Source organism: Podarcis raffonei, chromosome 2 (assembly GCF_027172205.1).
Source record: "Podarcis raffonei isolate rPodRaf1 chromosome 2, rPodRaf1.pri, whole genome shotgun sequence".
NCBI lineage: Eukaryota > Metazoa > Chordata > Lepidosauria > Squamata > Lacertidae > Podarcis > Podarcis raffonei.
The window spans coordinates 13,060,936-13,071,288 of record NC_070603.1 but is presented as its reverse complement, the minus strand read 5'-3'; the positions used below and the strand labels follow the sequence as shown (position 1 = coordinate 13,071,288).

At 49.5% G+C, this 10,353-nt stretch overlaps 1 pseudogene; it reads right to left on the bottom strand.

Moving 5' to 3' along the window:
* Positions 1 to 934: 934 nt before the first annotated feature.
* Positions 935 to 1,254, bottom strand: LOC128406770 (40S ribosomal protein S21-like; annotated as a pseudogene).
* Positions 1,255 to 10,353: the final 9,099 nt, after the last annotated feature.

Genomic DNA, 10,353 nt, shown 5'->3' with positions numbered 1-10,353 from the left:
TAGTGGAATCCAATTTGGAGCAGACAGCGCCGGGTTGACAGCTACTAACTCGATTACCTGCACCTTCTAATGTTCATTCTGTGGGAATTGCCAGCCGGCTCAGCTTGCAAGGCGGATGGGTTTGATTTAGCAATGGCTTCAGTGGGGCATTTGCAGTTTTGGGGAGGGGAACAAGCCTTGCCGTGAAGTGAAGCCATTTGCGTTTCCCTCAGCCTCGAGTGAGATGCTCAAGGCAATCAAAAGGCGCATGGGCAGCACCGCTTGGGAAGCCACACCACTTCGCAGAATGCATAGCTGCCATGTCATGACTCTTCCGTCAGGGCTGGGCCCAAGTCTGCCTGATCTGGGGTTCTAAGCATGTCCGCCCCACTGGTCTTCAAGCTCAGGAGCCTGGACAGCTCAGTTTTAGTTTTTTGTTTTGCTTTCCAACAGTTTTGTTGTTGTTCAGTCGTTTAGTCGTGTCCGACTCTTCGTGACCCGCTGGACCAGAGCACGCCAGACACTCCTGTCTTCCACTGCCTCCTGCAGTTTGGTCAAACTCATGCTGGTAGCTTCAAGAACACTGTCCAACCATCTCGTCCTCTGTCGTCCCCTTCTCCTTGTGCCCTCCATCTTTCCCAACATCAGGGTCTTTTCCAAGGAGTCTTCTCTTCTCATGAGCTGGCCAAAGTATTGGAGCCTCAGCTTCAGGATCTGTCCTTCCAGTGAGCACTCAGGGCTGATTTCCTTCAGAATGGATAGGTTTGATCTGCTTGCAGTCCATGGGACTCTCAAGAGTCTCCTCCAGCTCCATAATTTAAAAGCATCAATTTTTCGGCGATCAGCCTTCTTTATGGTCCAGCTTTCACTTCCATACATCACTACTGGGAAAACCATAGCTTTTACTATACGGACCTTTCATAACAAATTTCGCATCATGCTTCTTCATCATGCTTTAGAAATTCTTGGATATTATACCATCGTTCTTTGCAAGGCACAGGATTGAGTCATCAGATTCCCCCGTTCTGCGAATTGCTCCACAAATTGCGTACGTTTTGAATTAGCCATTGACTTTGCCTGTGACTTTATCAACCTCAGAAATATTCCTCTGGATGGAGGCATGGTCTTTAGCACCAATTATCCGGTTGCTAGCAGAGCATTTACGAGGAACGTAGAGATCCACATTTTCCCCAGTGTCGTTCTGCATTGTGTTTTTCTAGGGTTTTGCCACAAGTGACATGCAACCAGAAATTGCTCCTCACACGCCGCAAGCCCAGGCCGGAAAGCCTGGACAGCTCAGTTAGTTAGAGTGTGGTGCTGATAAAGCCACTTCCACACTAAGAAGGAGGTGGGGTTGCGGGCTTCACTGCCCCTCCACACACGCGATGGCCCCAGACGATTGGGGGGATTCCCGGCCGTGTCACCCCCTAGCCGGCCAATCGGCTGGCTCGGGGCGGGGCCTGCCCTATAAAGGCAGGACGCGGCCGGGGATCTCCCCCTCTGCCGCCCACCCTATAAGGTTTTCTTTTTGACCTTGCTATGGACCTTGGTTGGTTGCCGTTGAGGGGCCTGGTAGGAATTTTTCCACTTGGCAAATTGGCACCAGCCACTTGGTTTTCGCCTACCTCGTAGCAAATCATCACAACTTCCCGGGTATTGGCGGTTAGGCATTGGTTTAGTTCTGTAGATGGACGAGGGGAGCTAGCGCCATCACCTGCCCCGCATATTGAAGGGTAGTCCGATAAAGGATTCCGGGGGGCATGGCCCTGTCCAAAGCCTAGGGAGGTGAGGGCCTAAGGCATGCCCCCTATTGGTGACCCCGGGGGAGTTCCTGGTTGATGTGCATCAGTAGGACTCCCCCTACTGGTGGTAAACCCTTCCTGGACTTCAAGCAGATGGGCTGGAGTCGGATATAGTCGGTTAGGACCAATGCCTAAGCCAATACCGCTCATCACCTGTAACCAATAAAGTTGTGGCCTTATATTGCCCATTAACCTTAATAATTGTGTCATGTGTCATTATTTCCACCTGGGGGGGGGGGTTGGGAACTCGCCATACAACATCAAGGTCGCAGGTTCAATCCTGTATGTGACAGCTGCATATTCCTGCATTGCAGGGGGTTGGAATAGATGGTCCTTAGGGTCCCTTCCAAGTCTAGAATTCTATTATTCTATGCGTAGCTCTTGGGACAGTGAAGGCACCATCTCTCAGAGAATCGCTTAGGGCAGGAATGGGGAACCTCGGGCTGTGATTCCTTTATTGTAGGGGGTTGGACTAGATGGACTTTGTGGTCCCTTCCAGCTCTACAGCTCAATGACTGAAGGAGACTCTTTGATTGTTCCCATTCCATGAAAGATTCCAAAGAGACAGAATTAGAACAAGGACCATGAATGAAAACTGGCTTACTGTTCTGATGTAAACTGCATTTACTTGGAAGAGGTTCTGTTGAAACCAGTGAGACCATTGAATATGTTCAGGACCGAGATATCTGTGCAGTGGAAGTTGGTGGTTAGAGATTTTGGGGTTGTATTTCTAAGCTCTGAGAAAGGAACTAAGTATAATGGTTTAGAACAGGATGGCGTAAAGCCCTGGAAGGGAAGCGGGATTTAGATATTTAGAATGAGAATTGGGAAGATTCCTGGGCTTTTATCCCCAGCTTTGCCACTGGGCTTGGCAACCCTGTTTTTTGGATGCTTTCCTAGAGGTTTCGTGTCATGAAGAAATGTCTTTCAGAGACTAAGAGACCCAGAGACGAATTTGGTGCGGAGCAGCAATCAGATTTTTTTTGCTGATAACAAAAGTCGATCTGATTCTCTGTTTGTATTCATCCTGAGAATTCCCTCTACTGGTTTTAATTCTTCTAAGTAGCAATAGGGCCCTGGAAATGAATCCTTAATTCTTGGAGGCTCCAGAGTAATCCTGCAGGGCTCACTGGCAACCTGAGCTGCCACTAGCAATGCATGCTTAAAACATTCCTGCACAAGTTTGTGACCCACTGAGCTGAACACAGCCTACCAATCTTGGAAAAACCTGAATCTTGAATTTTCAGTACCCCATTTTTCTATTTTGCAAAGTGTATGTTCCTGTAAAAGGGACACGGGTGGCGCTGTGGGTTAAAACACAGAGCCTAGGACTTGCCGATCAGAAGGTCGGCGGTTCGAATCCCCGCAACGGGGTGAGCTCCCGTTGCTCGGTCCCAGCTCCTGCCAACCTAGCAGTTTGAAAGCACGTCAAAGTGCAAGTAGATAAAAAGGTACCGCTCCGGCACGAAGGTAAATGGCATTTCTGTGCGCTGCTCTGGTTCGCCAGAAGCGGCTCAGTCATGCTGGTCACATGACCCGGAAGCTGTACGCCGGCTCCCTCAGCCAATAAAGTGAGATGAGTGCCGCAACCCCAGAGTTGGTCACGACTGGACCTAATGGTCAGGGGTCCCTTTACCTTTACCTTTATGTTCCTGTAAATCAGGGTCATTTAGGGTTACAATGGTGCCCCAAAAGCTTCTCAGCTGCCCATTACTGCCCCCTTGGTCATCTGGTGGCAGGGGTGGTTATTTTATTTTTTTCTCCCTTGAAAAGTACATAGAGCGGGAGGAGGAAGTTGAAAGAGTGGTACACTTTCGCGCTTCTTTTTTCAACTCTATGCGCTTTTCAAGGTTCATGTTAATTCCACTGGATGTGACATCAGTGCAGATCCCTTGGGAAAGCATGAACAGACATGCACTTTCTCTCTTTCTGTCTCTCCTCCGGGGGTCTGAAGGGGAAAGAGAAGAGACCAGCAGGTAGGTGACTCCCAAAAGCCAACACATTCATCAATGAATTAGTTAAAGGTAAAGGGACCCCTGACCATTAGGTTCAGTAGTGTCCGACTCTGAGGTTGCGGCGCTCATCTCTCTTTATTGGCTGAGGGAGCCGGCGTACAGCTTCCGGGTCATGTGGCCAGCATGACTAAGCCACTTCTGGCGAACCAGAGCAGCGCACGGAAACGCCATTTACCTTCCCGCCAGAGCGGTACCTATTTATCTACTTGCACTTTGATATGCTTTAGGTTGGCAGGAGCAGGGACCGAGCATCAGGAGCTCACCCCGTCGCGGGGATTCAAACTGCCGACCTTCTGATCGGCAAGTCCTAGGCTCTGTGGTTTAACCCACAGCGCCACCCGTGTCCCTGCATGAATTAGTTAGCTGTGTGCAAATATATATTATTTTGATGCACCTTTCCATTTCCCTTTCTCCATATCTGTGTTAATGGGACACAATGCAGACAGCTAGAGCCGGATTATGAGGGCTTCAGTTTAAAGCAGCAGTTGAGTGAGATCATCTTCAAATTCCAGCCTGAGAGCAGGGGCATACCAAGGGTTGGCCAGTTTGGCCTCCACTAACGGGGCATAAAAACTGTGCCTCTCTACTCTGGCTTGGTAAGGCTAGGAGCCCATCCACTCCCTGGGCTGCATTTGTGCCCCAGGCCTGAGACTCTGGCTGCCTAGATGTCATAGGAGCCTGTCGGTCAGCAATCACCCAGTTCAAAGATGGAGTTAACTTTTATTAGCAAAAACATGATCTCCATAGACAAGATTGAATGTCAGGCCTAATGAGCAGAGTAGCTCCTTACTGGCAGTCTTCCTGCATGAAAATCAGATGCCGGGATTAAAATTCCCCACCTTCTCAGGGCTTTTTCCAAGCAATCAGAGACTGAGCCTTCATGCAGCCAAGCAGCTCTTCCGCCCTTTTCATGCCTCATCTGGTTCTGGGAAGTGGCAAGTGGGGAGGGAAGCTTGTCACAGGAGGGGGAGACACTCGTGACTCTTTACCAGCCTGGTCCATCTCTGCCTCTTGGCCTCTCTCCTCCCACCCTCCTGTTTCAGCTTCTGCCTCTGATTCTGGACTGTTCTCTGTCACAGACTCTCTCAGCTCACTAAGCCCTATTACCTCTTCAGCTTCTGAAATTTGGGGCGTGGCTTCTGCTTTGTGTGTGTGTAGAGTCCTGGATTTCTGCCCTGAAGTCCTGCCCCCTGATGGCACCACTGAGGAAAGCTTGTCTGAGCAATGGGCATAAGCTAAGCAACAGAGGAAGAATGTGCCATTTCAGTGTCTCAAGCTGCATGGGAACAGGGCTGGTTTAAAAAAACAGTGCTGACAGGGGACATTTTACACTTTACACTGGCACCTTCTTTTTGTACCTCCAGCCCCTCTCCCAGAGGAGGCGGCAAATGAAGTCCACGCTCATCTGGGCATTGGCCCCCCGTCAGCAGGAATGATGTCTGAGTCACGGCTTCGCATGTCGCTACACACCAGCAGCCGAGCGAAATAAAAGGGAGGCAGGAGAAAACTGGCAGAGCCTCTGTGAAGACACCCACAGTAGCAGATTGCGACGAATGCTTTTCCTTCTGCTTCTTAAACTGGGAAATTAAAAGCAGCTGAGGGGAAATCCAAATGTTATCTCAACCGCGTAGCTGCTGCCGATAATCACTTCCACCAAAAATCGTTTCCACGTGCTCAGGGCTCCACGTGGCTGTGGTAATGTATGGAGGATATCCTGTTTACCAGCCCCTTCACCCCCCCAAAAAAAGCTAACCCAAGTTGCTGGTAAATGGGTCTTTCCCAGGAGGTGGGACTCTTCTTGGACTCTTGCTGTGTCTATGATGGCTGCAGGAGTGTGAAAGGCACTTACTGTGCGGTACCCACACAATATTATTGAGAGATGCAACACATATCCATCTACATCAAAGGTGGGCAACCTCTCCAGTCCGAGGACCACATTCCCTTGCAGGCAACTTTCCAGGGGCCAGCCACATGCCAGTGGTGTGCAAGGCCAGAGGTCATAGAAACTAACACATTATAGAAAGACAGATAGACAGACAGACAGACAGACAGATAGATACAGTGGACGCTCGGGTTGCAAACGTGATCCGTGCGGGATGCACGTTCTCAACCTGCAGCGTCCGCAACCTGCAGCGGCGCGTCTGTGCACGCACGGGTTGCGATTCGGCATTTCTGCCCATGAGCAAAGCACGATTTAGCGCTTCTGCGCATGCGCAACAGCCAAAACCCGGAAGTAACCCATTCTGCTACTTCTGGGTTTTGGCGGTCCGTAACCCGAAAAAACGCAACCTGAAGCGTCTGTAACCCAAGGTATGACTGTATATAGATATATATTAAAGTTTTCATAAGTTTACAAACAGACACACTATAAACACATACATCCAGTGCTTTTTTTCTTTTAAAAAAATGTTTAGGGGCACTCCCTCAATGAGGCCAAACTTAGATTCAAAAAATGTGAAGGGGTATGCGTCCCCCAGAAAAAAGCACTGCATACATCCAATACAAATACATATTTGACTTCCCTCCCCTCTTTTGTGGTTTCTTTCTTAATTTTAGTTTTTTACACTGCATCTTCTACTTTATTCCATTTTCAAGTTAATCTTCTGTTTCTCTCCATTATATTTTTAACCACTTGTTTTAAGTTAATCCTACTAATGAATTAGCAGGTGGTGCTGTGGGTTAAACCACAGAGCCTAGGACTTGCCAGTCAGAAGGTTGGCAGTTCGGATCGCCACAACAGGGTGAGCTCCCGTTGCTCTGTCCCAGCTCCTGCCAACCTAGCAGTTCGAAAGCACGTCAAAGTGCAAGTAGATAAATAGGTACCGCTCCGGCGGGAAGGTAAACGGCATTTCAGTGCGCTGCTCTGGTTCACCAGAAGCGGCTTAGTCATGCTGGCCACGTGACCCGGAAGCTGTACGCTGGCTCCCTCGGCCAATAAAGCGAGATGAGCGCCGCAACCCCAGAGTCGGTCACGACTGGACCTAATGGTCAGGGGTCCCTTTACCTAGGAAACCTGAGGAGGCATCAATTGTTGGTGCAGAATCTGCAGCTGAATCTTTCGCCCAGCGACTTTTTTGAAATACACAACTGTCAGCCCAGTCCCTGGTCAAAGTCTGATGGCTTAGGGACCCTTCTTAACCTTCAAGAGTTGTGATTAATGAACACGGGAGAGTAGATTTCCAAACAAGGATGACATTGCTGTATGTAGCCCTGCCAAGCAGGTGCATCACTCAAATATCTTAGCTCTTCTCCCCACAGCTGATGCAGGTCTTAAGTTGCAGGCAGACAACACCTTTTCCAGACAGTTGGATGGGGGCCCATAGTGGGCATTGCTGCTTATGTACACTGGTCTTGATGTTTTCTCTGGCCAACAGGTTTTTCAGGCTTTTGTGGTGCTTTAAAAATTTGGAAAACCTGTTTGACCAGAAGTGACAGTAGGGCAAAAGACACGGGCATCTACAAGAATGGGGAACCTGAAGCCCTCCAGCTCTGGTTGGACTCCAATTCCCATCAGCCCCAGCCAGCAAGGGATGATGAGAACTGTAGTCCAACAAACATCTGGAACACCACAAATTCCTTGCACCTGATATTTAGGTAAAGGTAAAGGGACCCCTGACCGTTAGGTCCAGTCGTGGCCGACTCTGGGGTTGCGGCGCTCGTCTCGCTTTATTGGCCGAGGGAGTCGAGTACAGCTTCCGGGTCATGTGGCCAACATGACAAAGCTGCTTCTGGCGAAGCAGAGCAGCGCACGGAAACGCCGTTTACCTTCCCGCCGGGGCAGTACCTATTTATCTACTTGCACTTTGACATGCTTTCGAACTGCTAGGTTGGCAGAAGCAGGGACTAAACAACGGGAGCTCACCCCGTCGTGGGGATTCGAACCGCTGACCTTCTGATCGGCAAGTCCTAGGCTCTGTGGTTTAACCCACAGCACCACCCGCGTCCCTTATGCCCGATATTTACTTTTATTTTTTTAAAAAATTGTATGCCACTTGATTGTAGCAACACCTCTGAGTGGTTTGCAAGAAATATTAAAATTATAAATGAGGAACAATCACATGCCATGCCTCTTTTAAGAGCTGTTGTATGTCTGCAGCCTTACACTGTTGAAGCGATCCTAGAAATGATAGGAAGCCTATGATGGAGTTATTCCTCTCTCTCTCTCTCTCTCTCTCTCTCTCTCTCTCTCTCTCTCTGTGTGTGTGTGTGTGTGTAGGAGGGGCTCCCTCCAACCATCTTACCCCTAGGGGCTAAAGATCTGAGGGAACTCCTCGCCCGAACAGGCGCTTCTCCTTCAAAGAGGAAGCAAAATAAACTATAGAATGAGTTCCATGTGCAGAGGTTGCTGTGTGTGTATGTGTGCGTTTAGGGGAAGGAGTTGGGGGGTGGGGAGTAAGAAAGGCTCCTGGGATGAGTAGAGGGGAGCGTGGAAGCCACAAGGCACCGGGCAGGATGGGTCCCACCCAAGAATCAGGGAAAGAGAATATGGCAAAGAGAAGCAAATAATTAGGGGGAGGCGGGGAACAGAGCGTTGCCCCCCGAAGTGTGTGTCTTTGCATGAGAGCACGCACAAAGAAAATCTGCTATGGAGATGTGGGAGCCGATACACTGGTTTCATTCTGATAATAAAAGTTCGTTGCAGATTGATTCTGCATTCCCCTGCAGTGTGTCCATTTGAAAACAGATGCAGATGATGCCAGCAAGGGGTGTGTGTGTGTGTGTGTGTGTTTTATGTACTGAGTTGAATAGGATCCAAAATGCAGCAGTCTGATTGGCCCTAGAACAATAGGATCCAGAATGCAGCAGTCTGATTGGTCCTAGAACAATAGGATCCAGAATGCAGCAGTCTGATTGGTCTACAGGAGCCACCCAATCCAGCTCCAGGTGGAAGTGAATCTGCAACCTGATAGGCCTACAGGAGAATCCTGGAATTAGCCAATCACGTGGGGCCCATTGTGTAAATAATGTATATAAAGCAGATACTTTGAGGGGACCTTCATTCCCTCCTCACCACTATGAGCTGAATAAAGAGCATGAAATCCGCTCTCGACTCCGAGTATATTTCAGTGTGGGTGTCCATTCCTGCCCAGTGATGTTGTCCAAGGTCACAGTGCCCAGCGACGCGGACTTATAAAAAATATTGGGGGGGCCCGGGAAAGCTCATGAATAATAAATAAGCTCATGAATATGCAAATAAAGTGGCGCCGCCTCCTCGTGAGCGAATAGGGGAGAGCGTGCTGCGCCTATTAATCAGCTCCAAAGGAAATTGGGTGGAGCTTTTGCTCGGGAGGGAGGGCAGGAGGCATGCAGCCCGCCCCCCCTGTGCATTTTGGGCTGGGGGAGGGGCGGCGATGGCGCTCTGCTGGAGGGGCGCCGGAGATTATTGGGGGGGCGGAGCCCCCCCAAACGAATTTTTGAGGGGGCTCGGGCCCCCTCAAGCCCCATGGAGTCGGCGCCTATGACAGTGCCCCCCCTTTCTTCTTCATTCACCCAGGGCAAATAAAGGGAGGAAAACTGTGGATACCTTAACAAATGAGAAGCTTTTCAAACTTTTTCAGCAGGGGGCCGGTCCACTGTCCCTCAGACCTTGTGGGGGTCCAGACTATATTTTTTGGGGGGGAAAGAACAAATTCCTATGCCCCACAAATAATCCAGAGATACATTTTAAATAAAAGGACACATTCTACTCAGGTAAAAACACACTGATTCCCGGACAGTCCGCGGGCCGGATTTAGAAGGCGATTGGGCCGGATCCAGCCCCCAGGCCTTAGTTTGCCGACCCATGGTGTATCCAGTAACCCCACCCACCCCTTGCAGACAGCAGGATCTAGAATCAATCTAGATTGAAAGCAGCATGTTGAGGATGAGCAGGAACAATTCTGTACGGGGGGGGGGGGCAAGCGAAGGATGTAACATCGAACATTAGGATGGCGCCTCTGTTTCCTACAACTGGAAACCATTTCCTCCTTTTCTTTATGTGCAAACTTTTTACTTTCTGAGGGGGTGGGGGAAAGGTGTTTAAAATTTGGTGGGTGGGCCATCAGAGGCCAGATAAAAAATACCTCCGGGGCTGCTGCTTGATTGACTCTAAAAGGCATGGAGCTATTCTGGACTGCCTGCCTCTGAGTCAACAGGGAATTTCCTCCCAATTCTAAGACAAGATTCAGAGGTGGGATCCCCCCCCCCCGGACCACAGCAGGAGGGGTAATTCCTCCCCCTTCCACGCCTGCTCCAGCCCCACCAATTATTAATTCCCCCCTCCCACCCATGTGCATTTTTAGGGGGAAACAACTTGCACATTAAATACAAAGAACTGTGTGACATGACGCCTAGTCCAGCCCTTAAGACTAAAGATTTTGAGTTTGGGAGTTAATTATCCAGACTAAAAAGTCTTATCTGGCCATACAAATTACTCCTAGCCTAGTTCAGCCCTTAGACTAAAAGTTTTGGGTTTCGTAGTTAATTGTCCAGACTGAAAAGCATCCTATGGCCATACAAATCTGCTGGATTTGAGATGCAGACTGCCTCCATCTTGTTTAATCCCTGCATCTTTTTTT